We start from the raw sequence: 21,623 nt of genomic DNA on the forward strand, positions 1-21,623 counted from the left end.
TCGTGACTTGTTCTGGACAATGTTCCCACCAGTTTTCAGCTGTTCTTATGTTGTAATTCTAGCATAAATTCCAGTGGATCATCTTTGCCACGGAGTTGTGCCTCTGTACTCAGTCTGGCAGATCTTTTTGCAACAGCTGAGTACATGATTGGCAGTTTTATATATTTCCTTGCACAATCTGCACTTTGTATCATCTGAGGATTTTTCAGTTCTGGCCTTGATCATATTTGTCCTAATCATCTGCTCTGCTCCATGTAAATGATCTGTTGTCTTTGTCTGACCATAGGTTTGTTTTATACAACATACCCATGAAGACAAAACATGCATGAAACAGGGATGGATGTCAAGATTACAAGGTTTACCTCAATGTATATAGAATTGTCAACCCTTAGGCAGGGACTGGAGTTCTGTTGAAATTACAGCTGACCCCCAGGCTACAGAGATCTGTTCTCCTGGATAAAATGTCAGCTTTGAAGGATGGACTACATGGCTTTATACCATGCTGAGGCCCCTTCCCCCCAAACCCCATCTTCACCATGGTTCACTCACAAATCTCCAGGAATTTCCTAACCCATAGATGGTAAGCATACTTGGAAGTCTGTAGAGATACTACTTTGTGATTGGGAACCCTTTTTTCTGGGTTTCCAGTTGTAGGACTTTTATAACCCAATTCAGTTGGGGGGGCTGAATGTCCTTAGGGAGTGGCAGAGGGATGCACTGATGTGCTTGCTCCATCCATCAGCACAAGAGGTACCCCCACCAGTAGAGGGGGTAAAGGTGCCAGCAGCCAACCACCCCTCAGTTCTGCAGTGGTGCAACCCAGAAATCCAGACTGCTGTGGAGGTGCATTGCCAACCCAATCAGACACTGGTGTGGGGGGAGTGGGTTCTCAGGGTGAAGTTGACATTACTTAGTTCCCACCCTGAGTTTGTGACTAGTTGTGCTGTGACTTGGGTCCTGGACTTATGCCACCCTTGGGGGTTTTGTGAGGAGGTTATTTCTTTCCCCCTGAAGTGCTGGGAAATGCTCCGGAGGTGGTAGGGCAGCACCACAGTGGCATGATTCCTGACCACTGGAAGTGCTGGATTGGGCTGCTCCTCACTTAAACACTGGAGGCAGAAGTAGATTTCTTAGTCATGTGGTATGAAAAGGCTATTATTATACAGTTTAATAGCCCTGAGCCATAAACCTGATCCTGGTTGGGAATTGGGTAGGATATAAACTTAACAAAATAAATAAAATCAGATTAAAAAGATAGTAGATATTTTAAAGTTGAGATTCCATCATGACAGCCAGATTACAAGGGTTTGATAAGGGGACTTGCAAGTTACCAAAGCCAGAAGGTTGTGTAGTTCATTCTAGCATTCTCCTGTCCTTTGCTGTCCTTCAGCTTTATAAATTATTAGCACAAAATGGTGGTAACCTGCTGGAATGAATTTGTTATTCATGAGATAAAATGGCTGCTGCTTTCTCTAACAACACAAACACACACAAAAATACCTTTTTAATAGCAGCATGAACCTCAAATGCAGTCACTGTTTTCAAAACAATTAGTATTGACTGCAGAAAAACAGGCTAAGGTTTGGAGGGTTGATGTTCTTATGCAACTCATTCCACACTATTTAAAAGTTTGAACTTAGCTTTAAAAAATCACACAGAATGTTTGGATCTGAACTATATCTTTTTTATGTGGAATGGAGGCAGGGCAGAGGGAATTTATTAAGGTAGTGTACTTCCATCTTAGTGAAGTAAGACCTGGGTAGCAAATATATAGTTTGCATTATCACTAAAATAAAACAATACAACAATTCAGATCAGGATAAGACAGAGTAAGATAGCTATAAATAACACACTAAAACAGTGTTAAAATAAGATTCCTATTAGTATGAAAAGATAATAAAATGTCACAAAGAAAAAGCATGTTTCAGGAAAGAATCAGAGATATTAATATACAATATAATTACTGGAAACAACAGCCTATTGTTTCTAGAGTGCCCCCCAAGCATTAATACTTTGTTCTGACCACTGTACATGTTCATTGTGATGTTTTTTCTTACTTGGTTGCTGATATACATCAGTGCACATTCACAATGATTAAATCCAAGTACCAAAAGGGAATACTGATTCTACTGCATCTATTTCCCCTTTGCTCTGGGTTTTAATACAGCCATCTGTGCAAAAGCACTGGTATATATATGAAACCTGTACCTCCACACTAAAAGCTGCAGGAAATGTGTGTGAATTCCTGAATGAATTTTGGAAGTTTTCCAGCTTAAACCAGAAAGCAGATCAGAGTGAATCCACTAAAAATAATAGAATGAAATATGGGAGATCTATTTATCTCTAAGGCCCTTTCCGCACGGGCCAAATACAGCACCCTGGGGATGGCAAAAACGCCGTCCCCAGGGAGCTGTTCGCATGGGGGGCGCAGCTGCTTTGCAGTCACGCCGCCCTCGCTCCTCCCCAGCGGCGCGAAGCCGCCATTTTCCCACCTCGCTCCCTGAGCGAGGTTGTTGGAAAATGGTGGCTTCCAGCCGCTGCCGTGCGAACAGCAGCGGCTGGAAGGCACCATCCCTCCTCCCTTTGCCCATTGACCTTGACTTCTTCTCTGCGATCTGTTCAGTTATCGCCGCCGGTGTGCCTGGGGACACGCCCCCCTGCCCTGGGACTCCAGAGCAGTCTCGCAGGGCAGGGGGGGCATGTCCCCTGGCCTCAGCGACATGCTGGACGGTCGCAGAGAAGGTAGGTCGATTGGACGATGATGCTCCACAGCGCCGTCTTCCCTTTCGTTACCGGGACCATTCGTGTGAATGGTCCCAGGGGGTTGGGTCAGCATCATGTACGCTGACCCAACCCCCAGCGTGGCCATGCGGAAAAGGCCTATGCCTCAAAATGGATGCTGATTGATTTTAATAGGCATTCATTCTGAAACAGTCAGGAAACAATACAAACCCTGCTCTAGAATGAATCCATAGAGGATTTGACTGCTCACAAAACACAAAGTGCAGCCCAAAGGGACCCATACAGTGGAGAAGCCAAAGTGCCCTTGACAACTGTGGTTCTGCTCACAAGTTTATAGAAGGGAAAAGAACCTGTCTGGCTCTAGTGCGAATTTTAAAACTCTATTTTAATTAAAATAATTAAAACATTTATACACCAGAACCACAACTCTTAATCAACAACAAAAATATACATATTATAAACAACAGTAAAAACAACAAAACAATGAATAATACACACACAAAAGATCCCAAATACAATAATATCAACTTTCTGTAATGCAGTCATCATTTTGAAAGAGATCCACTAATCATGTAGAAGCAGAGGCGAAGCTACCAGGAGACCGGGGAGGGGGGGTGTACATTTCACTGGGCACCCCTTGTGGGGGGCGCAAACATTTCAGGTTCGTTTGTGCATTTTTTGGTATTTTTAAGTGTTTTTTCAGTTTTTGGCCTGCAGGGGGTGCAGTTTTTAGGCTAGCAGCACCAACATTTCAGAGATTTTCAGGAGACTCTCCTGATGATACTACCCAAGTTAGGTGAGGTTAGGAGTTATGGGCTCTCAAAGGGGGTGCCCCCATCCCCCATTGTTTCCAATGGGAGCAAATAGGAGATGGGGGCTACACCTTTGAGGGTCCATAAGTTTCAACCCCCTGAACCAAACTTCGCCAAACCTGGGTGGTATCATCAGGAGAATCTCCTAAAAATACTCTGAAATTTTGGTGCTGCTAGCTTAACAATTGCGTGCCTGACAGCAGGTACCCTCCAAATTTCCCCAGATTCTCCTTTTAAATTCACTCCCTTCGGCATGGATTTAAATGGAGAAACTGAGGTCCACAGTTTAAACATTGAAAGTGATGCTGCTTCAGGGTGGGGGAGAATCCACCCCAAAATAGCATCACTTTCAATCTTGTTTTAACTGGGGACCCCAGATTCTCCCTTTAAGGTGGATTTAAAAGGAGAATCTGGGTCCCTAGCTTAAACACCATTGAAAGTGATGCTGTTTGGGGGTGGATTCCAGCATCACAGGGGGTGCCCATGGGTGTGTGTGCGCAAAACTCAGATTTTGCACCAGGCTCCATTTCCCCTAGCTACGCCTCTGTGTAGAAATGAAGGATACCAATGTCTGGTGAATTTCAAATACTCAACTTCCGTAGATGGGTTTCATGAATTCATAGATGAACGTACACACATCAGGATGTTGATAAAATCCTTGGCTGGTAGTCAATGGAAGGCGGAAGTAATGACCTGGGGGAAAAACAATACTTTAGATTATTATGTCTTCTTCAGCCACTTTAGGCACAATAATTAAATATAAATATACAAATATATTTGTATATTTAGGAACCAGAATAATCTGGCTCAAACATACAACAAATTATCTAGTTCCAAGGCTAGACATCTACTTACTTGAAGGCCTTAAAACCATGGAGTCAGAGTATATGAAGGACCATCTCTTCACATGCTATCTAGCCATGCTATTTGAGATCTACCCCTGCCTTCAGAAGTGAGCCAGCTGGCAAAAAGAAATGGCATTTTTTTATGATGGCACCTTACCTTTAAAACATTACTCCTCTTGAGGTTCATCTGGCACTTACTGTCAGGATGTGGCGAGTGTGTATTCTGTCCTTGAGAGGTGGCTGCCGGCTGCTTCTGGCTTTCTGCCCGGGATGGGGATTTTTGATTGTAGGTTATCTTTACTTGCCTGTGTGAAACTATGCTTTGTTTATTCGGTATTGCTTTGAGTATTGGCTTTGTTTATTCTGGATTGGCGGGAATGTGATATGCCACTGTGTAAAATCTACAATCAAAGGTCTGAGGCTCTCAGACCTCGCATTGCTTGTATCTGATTATGATTGCCAGCTGAGAACTGAGAACGGTTCCTTTGGCCTGGACTTTGCTGTTTGTTAAACTTACTTCACTTCTTTTTAGTTGCCAAGCTAGAACACATCTTTTAATTAGGGTTTTCATTTTATCAGGTTTTTGATTGTCTGCTTCTGCAAATGATTATATTTTAATTGTCCTCCTACTATCCAGGCAGGCTGAATAGTAAAAACTGATTCTACATCCTTTGTCCCTCTATCTAGAGAACATGTGAAAAGTGCAAATTAAATCTTTAGGGTTATATAGTTTGCAGAAGTTATTGGAGGGGGGGGGGGTTGTGAGAGAGAAAGTATGTATTTGTGAATGTTGCCCTTCTATGTTATTCAAAACTTTTTAAAAAGTGTTCGCTAGCATGATTTATGATACCACTGGAGCTGGATGGATTATATTTATATACCAAGGGGATTTTTCAGAACATCTAACAGATGGTGTTTCCCCATCTACAGGACTAGTAACCCTCATGCTCGGCTTCCATGAACCACCTACAACCTTCTGCTCCTTTTACCACATGTCATGACTAATTTGGTTCCCGGCTCTCAGAATGCCACTATTAAACTACTTGTTCCTTCTAAATTAGCCAGGGATCTCTCATTTTAAAAGCTGTCTATTCCCTGCTGCACATTGGGCTCTTCTGTATCATTCAGTCACATTATATGTGCTTACAATAGACTTCCTTCCTAGAAGAGCTTGCCAGCTAGCACTGAATTTGGAGCCTCCAGCAATGTTATTGGTTGTTTCCCAGTCCTTCTGAATCGTTCGAAATGTTTCATCTCATTCTGGGAAATTTAAAGATAGCAGCATAAATATTTTAAACAAGATGAATTATATTAATAAGGTATTAATTGATGTCTGGAAATTAAGGCCTCTAATTTGTTCTAATTCCTATGTAAGTTAATTTAAGGAAGAACCTTTCAAGCTTCTCCCATTAAATTCTGACACAATGACACTGAAGAGGAAATTAGGACTAATAGAAACGATAGTCCTAAATTCTAAAAGTCCTAAATTACATATATTATAATATTATGTCTAGACTGTAGATCCTTTACCCTAAATTAATCAGAGTGACCCAGTGCCTTTGTCACTATTTATTTCCTGTAAGACAGTCTATCTACATTCCTTATTATTTTCTAGTATGCATGCCCTTTCCCCTACATCTTGTTTTCTTTAAGCAAGCTCTGGGATGCCAATTAATGGGATACTTGAAAGGTGGGAAAATGCTTGACAGTGATTGATTGATCGCTGTCCTTAATACCATCAGGATCCACTACCCCTCCCTCCTCCTCCTAGGAGGATTAGGTTCAGGTGGGACACCATCTTAGGATATAATAACTGCTGTTTTTATTATAATTATGGATGTTTACGATGATTTTATGTGGTTTTATGCCGTACACCGCCCAGAGCCCTTCGGGGATGGGGCGGTATATCAAATAAAATAAATAAAATAAATAAAAAATAAACTTGATGGTACTCAGCTTATATCGAAACTTTATATCTCACCATGTTTGGGGGCCCTTTCTGGCTGTTGAAAGCCGGATCCACCCCTTCATACTTTTAATAGTGGTGGAATGTTATATCAGTTCAGTTCTAAGGAAGCCTTAGAATGTGAGAATCTAGCGATTTTAATGAATAGGTAATGTAATAAATGAATATGTTGATATATCTGAATAAATGTACTGAATTAATTCCAATTTTCAGTTCAAGTACAAATTCAGCAGGCTCCTCAAGTTTGATTAATTGAAATTCCCAGTTATCAGAATTCGCTGCCTTCTGTATTTTAAGAGATGCTTCTCTATATTTAGCTGCTAAATTAAATATCTCACATAAAAAGTGACCTTGCAAGTTACTTCACTGCTATTTTTATGCATTGCAGCAATGTATTTGCATACTACAGCAGGGCTAGCAAGTAATCTGCAGCTACCATAAATTAAAAGTTGGCTAGGCTTATCAAATGAGCTTCAGCAAATTAACAAAAAATCACTTTGCTACAGCACATAATTACCTCTGGAAAATCTGTCTGAAGTTCTAAAATGAAAGTAGGAGGTTCAATGGAGTTTTATGTTTAAACAGCACTTTTGGATGGACTGATCTGAACATGTTTCTGTGCCAAATCATTAGACTTCTTTTGTCAATGAAAAGGATATATTTTGAAATATATTGAAATACTGAAAGTGCTCATGGAGCTGATGTCATCATGCTGGCTATCTCAGGGTATACTAGTGAAAATAAGAGTTGTTTCAGCATGCAATGGAGAGCAAAAATTGCAAAGAAACCCCCTTGCCACCATAAAGCTCTTTTGGAGGTGGTGGGGCAGCACAGAGGCAGTACCACATCCCACCACTGAGGGTTTGGGTGGGTCTGCCCACTGTCAGGGAGTATGTAACCAAGTCGATCTCTGTGTTAATACCAGTCAAATATTTTCAAGTGTTCGACAGAAAAATGTTAAAAAATGTGATCAAGTTAGGTAAATAATAGGGGTGTTTGCCCATGATTATATAAGCATAGTAAGATTTTAACATCCATTATGTGTAACAACCTAATCAGTTCAGTTCCTGTACAGAAAATCACACTGAAAGATTTGGGACAGGATTAGGACTTATAGGATTTATGCCACTCAAAGAGTGCCTTAAGTGTGAAGGATGGGATGCTGTGCTTCCAGCCCTAAACCCTGGATGGGAGCTGACGATGTGTGTGCTTCACCCCTGGGAACTCCTGGCTTGCCCACCCACCCTGTCCAATGCTGACATCTGATTGGGACATCAACGCAGTCCTGCCATGGCCTGGACTCTCAGGTTTTGTAGCAGTGGAACTGAGCAGTGGGCAACCGCCAGTGTGCCTGCCTCCTCTGAAGGGGTAAATGCCCTGGGGAGGGCAAATGTATTGGCGCAAAGTCAGTCTGCTCCCCCAAGCCCTTTCATCCTCCCAGATGGGACTGTACCTCTCTCACCAAACTACAAATCCTGCGTTTTTGAAGGGAAACATAAACTCTTCGGAATCATTCTTTAGCAGATGATCCCAGCTACAATTTCTAAACTTCCATAGCATTACATCCTGCGGAGTCTGATGTCAATTTGATGTTTGCAGTTTTGCTTTAAGTCTTCTGCATGACTTTTTAATGGGAGCCCCTTTAGTTTGTATCTATGAAGGCAAGTAGAAGGTTCCAGCTTGTCATATGCCTCAGTCCTCAGAAAAACAAGAATTACCTACCTTGCAGCAGGTGACAATGAATGAACTAAGGCCACTTCGTTAGAACGCTAACTGCCCAATATAAGAGAGTGCAAAATGCATCCTGGAAATTGTCCCTGGCCCAGCACCCACTAAATTGAGCTGTAAATTTAATTTAACAAAATTAAAGATGAATCGGTGTTACGTGTCCAGCTTGAATAACACTATGGCTATCGGTTCAAAAAATAAATTCTTTAGTTGGTTACATATTTGGCCTTGGAAATAAGCAGGGGAAATGCTACTTACAAAAAAAGCCATGGTACTCAGAACAGCTTCCTGCTCAAGCAAAATGTAGGCTGGTTGGACTTGACTTGTTTCTGTTACACCCACATTTTCCAAAGAGTTGAACACCAGGGAGTTTCAGGGAGAGAGGTCATTCAGTACTGAATTTTGCTGCAGGAAATCATTGAGAGGCAAATGGACTCTGAGAAATTATTTTCTGTATATTGCAAATAAGAAAGGCTATTCAATTTCCTGTGGATGAGATTTGGCTTTGTAAAGAATTTTTTGATCGTGTATGCGGCAAAGGATTGGGTTTTTTAAAAATTGATTCTGCCTACCTTCTGCAAACCACCATCCTCTGCCCACTGTTTCTAGGGGATCTGCTGCACTTCTGTCCGTGGAAATCCTTCATGGATCCAACCCATGATTTAACCAATATTGTTGTTTAATTTTTATCATACCCTTCCTTCAATGAGATTAAGGCAGCAAACCTAGTTTTCCTCTCCCCCATTTTTATTCTTATGACAATCCTGTGGGAAAGGTTTGTCTAGGATGCCTAGGCATCCAGTGAGTTTGTTGGGGTTTTGCAAGTGTCTGTCACAATTCAATCATAAAAGGGTTAACTGTGTGTAAACAAGTTGCTGACGTCATTGTTTATGACCTGATCTATTGATTAGCTGTTGGTCAGTCAGATAGCCATTGCTTACATGTTAATGAGCACATACACCTGAAGTTATAAAGTTAACTCTGTTTCTTTGTTTGAGCAGACACGACATCACCGCCACCATGACCATGAGCACAAGACAGCAGATAGGTACCAAGATGTAACCAAACGTACAGTTATGCATATTTGTAACAGGAAAGAAAGGATTTCTCATTTTATCTCCATGCAACCCACCCTTTATATATCTCACATATAAAAAGCAACTGAGAATCTGTCACACATACACACACACACCCCGAACAGCGTTTTATGACAGAGTAGCAATTTGAACCTGAGCAGGCACTTTTAATTATTACATCACACTGGATCTTTGATGCTGTTAAAAAAAATGGAAGGGATTCCAGATGGTTTCTTCCAGATGATAATTTAAGTCAACTAATAATTGAAGCCAGAATGAGCTTTAATACCATATACCAGTCAGGATTTCACATTATCACTCTCTTAGACAGGGCCTTTTCTTTCATGGTTCCTTGGCTGAGAAATGAGCTCCCTGCTGCAGTTCATTTGCTCCTAGTCTATTAAGTACAGGTGTATTATTTTTACTTGCTGGCAGATGAATAGCAGCAATGGGGACATCCGTGGCGGCTTGACCCGGGTGCTGCCATTGCTGTCACGTGTTGGGGCTGGGTGTGTGTCAGGGCATTTTGGGGGTGGGCATGGGTGGGTCGGGGCATGTGGGCAGCTCATGCCCGGGGCACAGTTTCCACTCCCTCCGTCACTGGTTGCTGGGCACTCTTTTATGATTCATTGTTTGTGGCTTGTTTCGTGCTTAGTTAAATTTTGGAATACCTAGCACAATTGTTTCATTTTGCATATTAAAAACTGAATAGCTCCCTTCCTGAAGCTATTTTACTGATTGATCAGGCTAATAGGTTCTGCTTGCGTTTGTATCTTGGCATTTCCTTGGGGAAAACAAATATATCCAACTATTTATATTTACTTTTTTAACTTCCCGAATTGTAACATCATGCCATCTTCCCTGAGATCTGGTAGGGAGATGAAAATTCTATGCCATGAAAGGGTTTGCATTTGTAACATGAATTGCTTTGTTGATTAATAGCAGCATTCTCACAGACTAACAGAAAACTCTCTTTCTTCTGGACAACGGTTCAAGAGAAGTCTTAGAGATGACTGACATGTTTCTCTGTTTTGTAATTGCAAAGCGTTCTTCGTGTAACCTTTGAAACATTTTATTTAGTTTTTAATTTATCATTTTAGGGTTTTTTTAAATATAGATCCCTATTTTGTTATATGTTCCTTAACAAATTCATATTTTTTAAAGTATGTATTATTGTTATTATCTGAATGCCATCAAAGGTTTCAGTTCAGTACTGTGCTTTATATTGTTTAGCGATATTTTATACTTTTTGATTTTGTTATTAATTATTGATTTTAATAGTTTTATAATGTAGCCTGTTATTTTGAAAGCTACTTTTTTGAAAGCATATGTTGTAGTAAGTGTGATAAAAATAAGAAAAATGCAAGTAGAGTAAAAGGTAGCCATGTTGAGAGTAGCCATGTAGAAGGTAGCCATGTTGGTCTGCCGTAGAATAGTTAGATTTGAATTCACTAGCACCTTGGAGACCAACAATAGTGTCATGGTATAAGCTATCAAGAGACAAGCTGCCTTCTTCCGAGTCTTGTAGACAAAGCCTTGTAGGCAGAGTCTTGTAGACAAAGCTTTGAAGAGAGGCTAGAGGACACAGTAATGAGGTCAAAAGGTTTACCTGGTATTTTTACAGAGCAATCACAAGCAAGTTACACCATTTTAAGATCATTGAAGACAGCCAGTTTACTGGAACTCTGCTAGGATTGCATACTTAGGTGGTAGCCAATGCCATTCAGATTTTCTATTCAGTCTGTTGTGCAGAAGGTGACTCAGCTATCATTGTCTAACTGTATTTTCAAATCCACAGGGGATACTGTTGTTTAGGAATGTCTGATATAAAATCCTGTAGGTATTTGTCCCTATCTGAAGGATTGTGGAGTTTGGCTGTAGAGCAAACAATAGATCATGTAATATGGCATGAACAGTGGCTGGAAGCATGTAGATAAATGTAGCTATCAGTTGGTTACTAGTAAAGTAGTTTAAACTGGTTTAAAGACTATGAATCACATAATTGTACAATGGTGTTCAGGACAATGAACCCTCTGCATCTACTTGTCATCCAGTCTTTGGCAAATGGTAAAGTGGAAGTTATTACATTCCTGGTAGAATTTCTCAAGGGCCTCCTTCCTATCTGTTCATATTATGGAAATATGATTGGTGTATCAGGACAGATGCCCATTTGGACAGGAGCCACAAACATTTTTGCATATTGTGGAGCCCCGCAAGTGTTCATAAGCATAGCTAATGTCACCCAAAAGTGTTGAAATTATAATTATTGTACTTTATTAAAAAAACACTTTATGGTTATTCAATTCAAAATGTTATCTTCTGAATACAGCAGCAATTATGTACTTTTAACTGTGCTAAGCATATATATACAGGAAGTGATGTCAGTGACTCATCAACAGATATTCTGTGTTCCCATAACAGGATATAGCCTTCACATCCATTGGAAAATACTGTTGATGATGGGTTGAATCTAAGCTACAAGATCAAATTTGAAAGTTCCCTTCTCCCTAATGGGGATATTTATTAGTTACTACTGCAAAGTTGCATGATTGGGAAAAAAGTTGGTCATGCATAACAAACATGCATAGGGCCAATGTTTTAGGAAAAGGATCAACTTTTATTGATGTTAGTTTACAATTGTTGTAGAAGAAAGAAGACAGAAATCTAATGTAAAGAATACTTTCCCATAAACATAGCTGGCTACCTAGTCTAGCACTGGGTTAGTAAGGGTTTGCATTTGGATATGCCAAACCAGAAAAAGTGGCAATTCAAATAGCTGAAAAGTCAAATGCCAAAAATTCTTTTGGCTATTTTTCTAGTCAAAAATGGAGGAAAATTGGGGGCCTATAGGACTGGACCCCCCCCAACTCAAAAGTCACTAAACTTGGAGGTTCTTCTGAGGAGTGTCACCAGCAGTTGTGCTGCAAATTTGGTATCTCTACCTTGAAAAATACCCCCCAGATCCTTGAAAGATCTTCCATTGAATGTAATTGGAGTAAAACAATGTCAGTGGTGGGAACTTTTTTTCATGAGGTGCTCCAAAGTGACACATTGGCCTTTATAAGTTTATGGGAAATTTGTAATAATTTTTATTTTTACAATAGTTACAAAATTACCAGATGGTAAACCAGTCACCTTACAAAGACTATAAAAAGAAAAGAGAAAAAATAGGGAAAAAAATAGATTGTCACCCTCAATCCCCCGTCCATTCAACCCCAGCACATACTATGACCACATAAAAAGATAAAAGAATCTAAGCAGATTCATAAACAAATGTTAACTATGTGACTCCCACCTCACCTTCATCATAGCTCAGGTGACTCTCCTCAGAAGAACCCCCAAGTCTGGTGAAGTTTGGGTCTGGGGGTGCACGTTTGTGAGCCCCCATCCTCCATCATAAATAATCAAAAACTGTTTTAGATGAAGGCCCATAAAATTAGACCCCCTGATCCACACTTCACCAAACTTGGGGGTTATTCTGTAGAGAATCACCTGCAACTGTGCTGTAAATTTTGTCCCTCTATCTTGAAAAAGAGTTCTATACTGCGCCACCCGCCCAATTCCCCATAGACTTTAGTCGAGCCAAATATCTAGGGGGAAAAGTTATCAGCATGGATATTTGGCTTTTCCCCCAGCTTTTCTGAATATTTTCAGATCTAATAAATAAAAAATTCAAAAAATACCAGGAAAAAATGGTGCACTCCCCCAATGCATGAGTTCAAGTGTGACTCATTATTAGGCAAATTTAATCTGCTCAAATATCTGGACTTGTTTAGCATGGTCTCTTATAGGAGAGACCCATGGAGATGCCCTGACTCTTTTAAAACCACAACAAGAAGAAAAAGAATGCAAAAGTGTAGGGTGAAAAGGAAGAGTCAGAGAAATACCCAGGTGGATTAAGAATCCCATTTTGAAAAGTCTATTTGTACATGGCCCCACTGACTCATATCCACATTAATTTTGCAATGATTACTGAGAGACCAAGATTTTCTCAAAGCAGATGGCTACAATGGGATAAAGTAATTAAGATTATGTAAATGTTTTGATACAGCAAATTAGTTTTAAAATCCGATACATAAGTTCAAAACTGGCTTTCAAAGCATCGTGCAAGAATAAAAACACAATGCAAACTGCATTAACATTCAAAACAAATATTCTTGGGGGAAGGGTTGAGCTAGAAAATACTACAATTGAGCAAAACAACTTTTTTTTAAAGAGGGATATTTTTACCATGGTGTATGAATCAAAGACAATGTGTATTATCATATTTTATGCCTTTGTTACAGTCTCTATTGGAGATTAATATCATTAAAATTTTTCTTATAGAAGATGCAGGGATTTGAATGACTATTATTAATCATTAGCAATTATGCACTTTGGATGCCCTTAGCCATCTCATACCTTCCTACAGTTAGTGAATGTAGGGACAAATAAAAGATTGTGCTAAAGTGGTCTGACTCACTGCAGGTACATGTAAAAAGTAGATAATACTATTCTAAAATATAGATCTAAAGGGAATGCCTTGCAATGCTACCCATAATTTTATTACAACACCAAACTCTTCTGCGAGCTGTTATATACTATCATTTCTGAATCCAAAAGCATATTGATTTTGTCTGTGTTACATATGCTAGATGTATCTAGTTTATCCAACAGTAAATAATCTCCCCCCTTTTCTGTTTCATAGAAACAAGAATGCTGTAAATGGTATGTCTTAGGAGGTCTTAGAAGGACTACATTAGATTAGTGGTGACCACAGCTGAGGCAGGCCCAAAGACAAGGGTGGGGCACAACCTACGGTGTCTGTGAGGGGTGGTAGCATGGCAGCGGCTTGCAGTTTGCACACACCGCTGGAGCAGGAGGTGAGGCCCAGTGAGACCACGAGGCCGGGGTGCAGGAGGCTAGGATCTGAGGGTGGCACTAAGGTGGGACTTAGGGGGGTTGATGTGGGAAGCAGGGCAGGGCAGGGCAGAGAGGAACAGGCCAGGGAACCAACCAGAGTCCTGTGGGAAAGACTCAGAGCCAACCCCAGGTTTTGGGGTGGCTGGGGAGAGAAAGAGGGGTGAAGCAATCCCTATAAAGGTGGCAGGGAGCAGCCTGGCTTGGGAAGAGCTGGGCAGAGGGGACTTCACATCAGACTGGGGAATCTCCCTGCCAGGAACAGAGAGAGATAGGCTTGAGCCTTCTCTCCTTCCCATTCTAAGGCCAATTCCTTCCAATCCAACCCGGACTCCTGCAGACCTGGAGAAAGGGTTGTGGGAGCAGTGACTGCTGACCACAAACACCTCACAAGTGGGTAACCATGTTAAAGGGAACAATGCAAGCACCAGATCATCACCCATGAGGTGATGTTATATCATGTTTACTAGACAGACTTTGTTTGTGGGGTGGTTTGCCATTGCCTTCCTTAGTCATCTACACTTCATCCCTTGCAATCTGGATAATAATTTTTCTGACATCAGAAGGATGGCAGATTGAATAAACCTTTATCCAGCTACCTGAACATGACTTCCATTGGGATCAAACCTGGGTCTTGAGCAGACCTTGAACTGCAGCATTGCAGCTTACCACTCTGTGCCTTGGGGATTCTGGATGTTGGTCCCTGGTAAATCCCCTCCCAAAAACAAAAGCCAGTAAAAGGTGAGCAAGCATTACTGATCCATGGGTTGATATCACATCACGACATTTACTAGGCAGACTTTGTTTATGGAGTGGTTTGCCATTGCTTTCCCCAGTCACCTACATTTTACCCTCAACAGGCTGTTGCACACCACACACACCTCACATTGGATGTTAAAAAAAAGGAGGTGAGGGGAAAATGAAATTTGGCCTGGTAATGTATGGTGAAAGGGGTGGGGGTAGAGTTGGCAGATCTAGATTTGGAAACTCCTGGAGATCTGGGGATGGAGCCTGGAGAGGGCAGGACCTCAGTGGGGTACAATGTCATAAAATCAATTGTACAAATCAATTTTCTTCAGGGAAACTAATCTCTGGAGAAGAGCTGGAATTACAGGGGATCTCCAGGCCTTACCTGGAGGCTGCCAACTCAACCTGAAAAATTTCTCACTGCTGAAAACTCTATTGTCCTAAATGTTGCTTCTACAATTCAGACAAAGCATGAGATTTTATTGAGTTAATTGCCCAGCCTACAGGAAAGGCTAGGAGTAAGCTATATAAGAGACTTCCAGTCCATGCTGCCCATGAATATTTCAGTCTACCTACCCTCTCTAGCTTGTTACTTTAAGAACCAGCAGGACTTGGAGGAAGGGACTCCTAAATCATTGACTTTTTTCTACCTGCTTTATGTACTCAAGGGTTGGAAAAGTATAACGAGGGCTGGTGTATGGCTGGTTAGACCATAACTAGCTTAGCAGGAATACAGCAGTTTGTTCCTGATACATAGGGGCAACCTGGCCAATAGGAAGTTATAAAGGGTCACTTCCAAACAGCTCATTTGTGCTATTGTGCATGAGCTGAGAGGGTGTTAGGCTTACCATTTGGTTGGGCAAATGGTAAGCCTTACCCCTTGGTGTTAGGCTTACCATTTGCCCAACCACAGGAGGCAAACTCCCATCCCTGCCCTCTATCACCTGTTATTTATCAGTTAAATAGAAAAATGGGGAATAACATCATGGATGCTGTGAGATCACTTCCAGGATTAAACAGAATTAATGATAGACCTAAATGTCACAGCTTTGTTGCTTCTGATAAACACTAAGAGCCCAGAGCAGTCCTGTCTCCATTTCTGTTTTTCCCCCCTATTTCCAGATCTGCATGATTCATCAGAACTGTTCCCAAAAAAGCAGTCTGAAGGATGTTTTAATGAGAGCTTTTTTCATCCTACATACACACAACGTCTTATTATTATTGCATGAGCCTTGGATTCTGACTTTAGTTTTTTGGAATTAAGATCATTTTTGGAGCAATATATTCTGCTGTCACTCAATTATAAGGATGCTTGGGAATAAGTACATTTTTGTGCTAATTGTGATTAGGATATTGGTTTGGAATATGGCTTGACATTAGAGTATCAGGATGATTCAGTGGTCCAATCAAGGCTAAAACGAATGGAGTTTTTCCAGTTCACAAATGACATTCATGAAATAAAACCTTTTTGGCAAATAACAGAGTTTGTATTTATTTCCTTTGAAGATTCCTCTTTTATCAGTCACACACTCCCTCCTCACTGTGTTGGTAATTTGCTTGGTTATTTCATTTCATCTTGTTTCTTCTGCTTTGTTTGATTTCATCTTGTATTTTCAAGCATAAATGTGAAATTGAGCAAAAATAGCCAAACCTCTCTTTTTTTCAAAAAGTATTTCTAAAAAAAGAAAAGAACTCTGCCTGGGAAACATTGGCAAGTGACTGTACTCTGTGTATCACAATATAAATTTATAATTCTAATCTATTGTGGGTCAGTCCAAGGTCCTGCTGGACTGTGTGATGTAAACAGACCTGATCTTTGCCTATTAGTGACTGAAATATATCGAAATGGGATATTCCTCTGTATTAACAAATAAAGGTGTCCGATGAATTTTTAAAATCATTTTAATTGTATATCATAAGTTAGGAAAGAGAAGATTAATTGGTTTTACGAATTCTCTGAAATGTTATATCGTGAAAGCTCATCTGGTTCCATTAGTGTTTTTTGTTAAGATCAGAACCAATTTATGACCATTTTTTCCAGATAGGAAAAGTGGCAGATTTTCTGGAGATGACTTTTTTGACCAAATGATATCAAAGTATCAGGAAGCCTAGTCAACCCTCTTTTGTAAACACCCCTCAAGTTTCAATTGAATTGGACAAAGGGTCCAATTTTACAGTTGGTTGAATATGAGGCATCCTCTCTGCATACTGAGGAAAAGGCAGTAAAATGGCTGGAAATTTTCTGGAGTGTATTTTTAACCAAACTTAGTAACTGTGAGCAAAAGTATCCTCCCACAGTGCCTGTCTCGTGAGGCATCCATCCATCTTGGCACTAATGTTGTGGATAAATATGAGTATTTTAATTGAGGAGACCTTATGTTACATTGTAATTGGTTTGCTAGGAGCCTACCTATCAAAACAGAAGAAAATGCAAAATGCAACATTGCCCCAAATTACCAATCTACAATGAGATGGAAAACAGATAACCACCTAACTGAGTCACATAGAAAAGACAACAAACTTCAAAGGCACACTCAGAAAAGCCAACAAAAAAGAAAAGAAACACACTTCTCAGAAGCACAGATAAGGAAAGTCAGAATATAAAAGCAAACCAGAATTGAACCTGCATAGAACCCAAAACAACAGTGAAGATAATACCCCATTGCAGTGACCAAATATCATCCTCCTTAAAATTTCCTCCTTGACGAAAAGAATGGAAGAAAGGCTAGCTAGTAGTAGTAAATTAATAATAGAAATTGATCAAACCAGTGTGGCAAGCACAGTCCAGGCAGGATCTATTTGGCCAAGTTAGACATCTCTCCCAGTACACAGGGGGCAGCGCAGCACACATGTGGCACAAAATGACTAGCAATGGATCCCTACCATGTAAAGGGAAAGACTGTGTGATTGGCCAAGGCAGCTCTCTTGAAAGATCCCAGGGCTAAGATGGGCTGGAAAAAATGCTGCTTGCTAGGGAAAGGGGGGCAAGCAAGTAGGCTTTATTAAATTCCTGGCAGTTGAAAATGTAACAGATCTGGAGAGACTTTGACTGCCTCAGATATAGCCAGATAAGTCAGATAATCTTTATGGCTGCCTCATACCTCATAATAAATCACTTCCTGGATTTTTCTAACCCCAAATTCCAAAGGTGAAGGATTATAATAATTCAATACCCAAAGATGGTTAGATTCAGCATCAAATTAGTGATACAGAAATCTAGAATGTAGTTGAAGATTGACTGGTGAGTTGAAAGAATTGCATCAAAGCAATAACATTCTTGGATATACTTCAACATTATAATTGAAATGTTAAAAAGTGTGTCTGCTTTCAGAGGTAATCCATATATCAAAATAACTTTCTCTGAATACATCATCTCTTATATTCTTATGTGTGAAGGCAGGGGATCACAAGGGGTAAAACTCCCATCCTCCTTATACCAAAGGCAATGAATGCTCCCTAAATTTCCTTTTCTTTACTGCTGTTCAGCTTTTCTGTCCATCCATCCATCCATCCATCCATCCATCCATCCATCCATCCATCCATCCATCCATCCATCCATCCATCCATCCATCCATCCATCCATCCATCCATCCATCCATCCATCCATCCATCCATCCATCCATCCATCCATTCATTCCTTGGGGGGGAGGGGTTCTCTTCAGTTGTCCCATTCTGTACCACTTTAAAATAAATTGATTCCCTCCCACTTCAGTCTCTCTGTTTTACCTCAGGCCGAATCCCCACTGAGAAATTAAATATGGATACAACCAGGTTTCAAAAGAAACAGTACCTTTTCATCTTACATTCTCCCTTCCCACTCCACTGAAAACTCAGACGTCTATCTCAGGCAGTTTCCGCATGGAGGCGGAAGCGGCTGGGTCGGCGAATTTCGCGCTGACCCCGGGAACGCACGCTTGGACCGGCCTTGCGTGATGGAACCAATCCGGCATGTCCCCGGGCCTCCAGCACGTCGCCAAGGCCTGAGGACATGCCCCCGGCCCTGCGCACCTGCTCCTGCGTCGCAGAGCGGGGGGGCGTGTCCCCAGGCCTCGGCGACACGCCGAAGGCCCGGGGACGAGGTAAGTGCAGGGAGGAAGTGGGGGGGGAAGCACCGGGAAGCCACTGCCGTTCGCACGGCAGCGGCTTCCAACTGGCATTTCCAAAAAACCACGATGGGGAAGCGTGGTTTGGAAACGCCGGCTCGGCGCCGGTCGGGCAGTGCGAGGGCGGCGCGGCTGCGAAGCAGCTGTGCCCCCTGTGCGAACGGCGGCCTGGGGACAGCGTTTTTGCCATCCCCAGGCCGCCATATTCCGCCCGTGCGGAAACAGCCTCAGATTCAAATCATGTAGATCCATGCATCACTCCCCTCCAACACGCGATCTGCTCAGCTAGCGGGTTCTTCCTCGTCCTGACTGGCTGTCGTGTTATGTTGGGGTGGAACCTTTTAAAAAATATTTTCGCGCGTGGCCACGTGGTGGCATCGTCAGTGAATGTGATTGGCTGTTGGGTCAGGGCAGGTACATTGCTCCACCCCAATTGAAAATTCATATTTTTTCTTGCTTAAACACCCCACGTTGTGACATGGGAACAATATTGCTTAATTGCATGCATGTGTGCACATTCACTCGCCGTGTCCCTGTATGCACGAGGATACGACCAGCGCACAGCAAAAAAAAAGGCTGTGTGTGCATCGCGCACAGTCCACTGTGCTCTGATTTGCTGGAAAGCTGTCACGTCACTCCAACAGCGCAAAAACAAATGCAGATTTGATCCCTGCTCCTCCCCTCAGATCTGGCTTCAACGTGCATTTTCCCAAAAGGTTCAACTTCAAGCATGTCCTGGAGAAACCCGCACTTAGAAGTGGAATGTGCGATGAAACTAGGATGAAGATGGCTTTGGAAGGTAAGCGGTGGGGAGGGCTTGCTGAAACTGCGTTTATTGCCATGAATAGCATGGGTTTAATTGACAATGAAGATTCGACCATAGATAAACCACAAAAGAAGCTTTTTCAAAGTTTAACAAATAAACAGTAGAATTTTGTTAAACACTTCAGAGAATTAAGATAGGAGGGAATATTGTTAATAAGAAATAAGTTTTATTTACAGATATAAAGATTCTTTAAAGTTGAGCATAGATAGTGTTTGGCTGATTGTTAAGATTTCAGTTTGTTACAGAGTTCTTAATGTTTTGGTATATGAAAAGATGTTTCACAGATTTAACCCAAGCTAACACCCAGCAGTTCACGTGTTAATTCTGGTGCCTGTAAACTATATGGAAAGGAGTATTCTCCAAAATCACTTTCCCTTCAGACTCCTCAACATTTAGGATCACTTCACAGAGTAAATCCTTTATTAAGTTATGGACATTCTTGTCCCACATGAAGTAAAAATTTCCCAACTGACTAGAAAATGGCCCCTCTCTGACACAAAGTCTTTCACTATCAGTTACCATAGTTCTACCCATTCTGTCCAGATGATGAGCTAGCTCTGCTGTTAGAACCTGGGCTAGGAATTCTTCTCTACCTAGAAGTTAATTTCATTGGCTTCAGTAAGGTGCCTAATTCCCCGGTACTCTCTTCTCACCAGCACAAAAGAACATTCACAGACACTAAACACATCTGTTCCCCATGGAACTTAGTGTTGAACTCCTTCAAATTGTGTCAGAAGCTCTGACTTGTAAAAATTCCACCCACTTCCAACTGGTCACTCACACTCTCAGGCTCTCTGAGGAATTAACCATTTACACTCAGGCTTTTCTGCCTCTGTCTGTTCCTTAGGTCTGCCACACTTTGTTGTTTTTCCTTTTTAGCAAGTTTATATATTTTTTGTTTATGTTTCTTTCCCTTTCCCCATCTCATTCCACATAGTGAAGGCTGGGTAGGGAAACTGCATGTGGATGGTAGGGACAGAAGAAACAAGGAAGCAGATTGTGGCTTCACCATATTGCCTACCTTGAGCAGTTCAGCCAAAGAGAAGTGATAATTGTTTAGATATTTGAAGCATCTAGATAGCCTTCTCATCATCCATTCACCAATTCTTGCTATTGCAGGATGTGATTAGCTCCACTTTCTCTCCATGTGATCATATATGAGGCTGCATAGTCATATGCAGAAACATTAGCATCCAGGTCTTCTTCAGCCTACTAGGTCTTCAGCATGCAGGTCTTCAGCCAAGAAGGCTGAATGCAGGTCTTCAGCCTAGTAGTCTTCAGCTCATCATAGGCAAAACACTGAAACACACATCACATTGCCTGAGTTCTGTGCACTGTGCTTTAACATCACAGTCTGTACAGACAACATTTGCCATGTTCTGCAGCATCCCCATGGCAACTGTAATATGTGCTCTGGTTCATAATCGCCGAGTGAGAAGAGGCAGAAATGTTTTCACTTGTGGTCCTATCATTTTTAAAACTGGCCTAGGTCAATAACAAGCTCATATCTCATCTAACAGCTGCTTACACTTCTTTAGGAGGCCAAATGTTCCACTTTGAAAACCATGGATTGAAGCTTATGTAACTAGAGTTTGTTTGGAAGAGAGACCCCCAGGGCTTAGTTTATATTCTTTGCTCTGTAGGTAATAGAATTTTGTGCTCTGCCTGCTCTGCTCATCCATCCTGACAGGAAAATCAAACCCTAGCTATCCCAAGCATGATGCCCTCCTTGTTACTGAGTTTAACGTCTTCATAATGTGGCTAGTGCAGCTGATATACTATCCTCACCCAAACTGTGAGGTGACAGAAATGATATTTTCCCTATTAAAATGTAATATTTGTAGTCTATTTTACTTTAAAGCAAATTCCCACATGACAG

General features: G+C 41.3%; 1 long non-coding RNA gene across 1 annotated transcript in view; it reads right to left on the bottom strand.

The window, feature by feature from the left end:
- LOC125440399 overlaps positions 1-21,094 on the bottom strand; it is a 35,640-nt gene extending 14,546 nt beyond the window's left edge. The window contains exons 1-2 of the long non-coding RNA XR_007245691.1: positions 20,766-21,094; positions 4,192-4,247 (exon numbers count right to left, since the gene is read on the bottom strand). This is a non-coding gene — a long non-coding RNA (uncharacterized LOC125440399). The remainder of the gene's footprint in view (positions 1-4,191; positions 4,248-20,765) is intronic.
- Between the last annotated feature and the right edge of the window lie 529 nt (positions 21,095-21,623).

The sequence above is a fragment of the Sphaerodactylus townsendi genome, linkage group LG10 (genome assembly GCF_021028975.2).
Source record: "Sphaerodactylus townsendi isolate TG3544 linkage group LG10, MPM_Stown_v2.3, whole genome shotgun sequence".
NCBI classification, from domain to species: domain Eukaryota; kingdom Metazoa; phylum Chordata; class Lepidosauria; order Squamata; family Sphaerodactylidae; genus Sphaerodactylus; species Sphaerodactylus townsendi.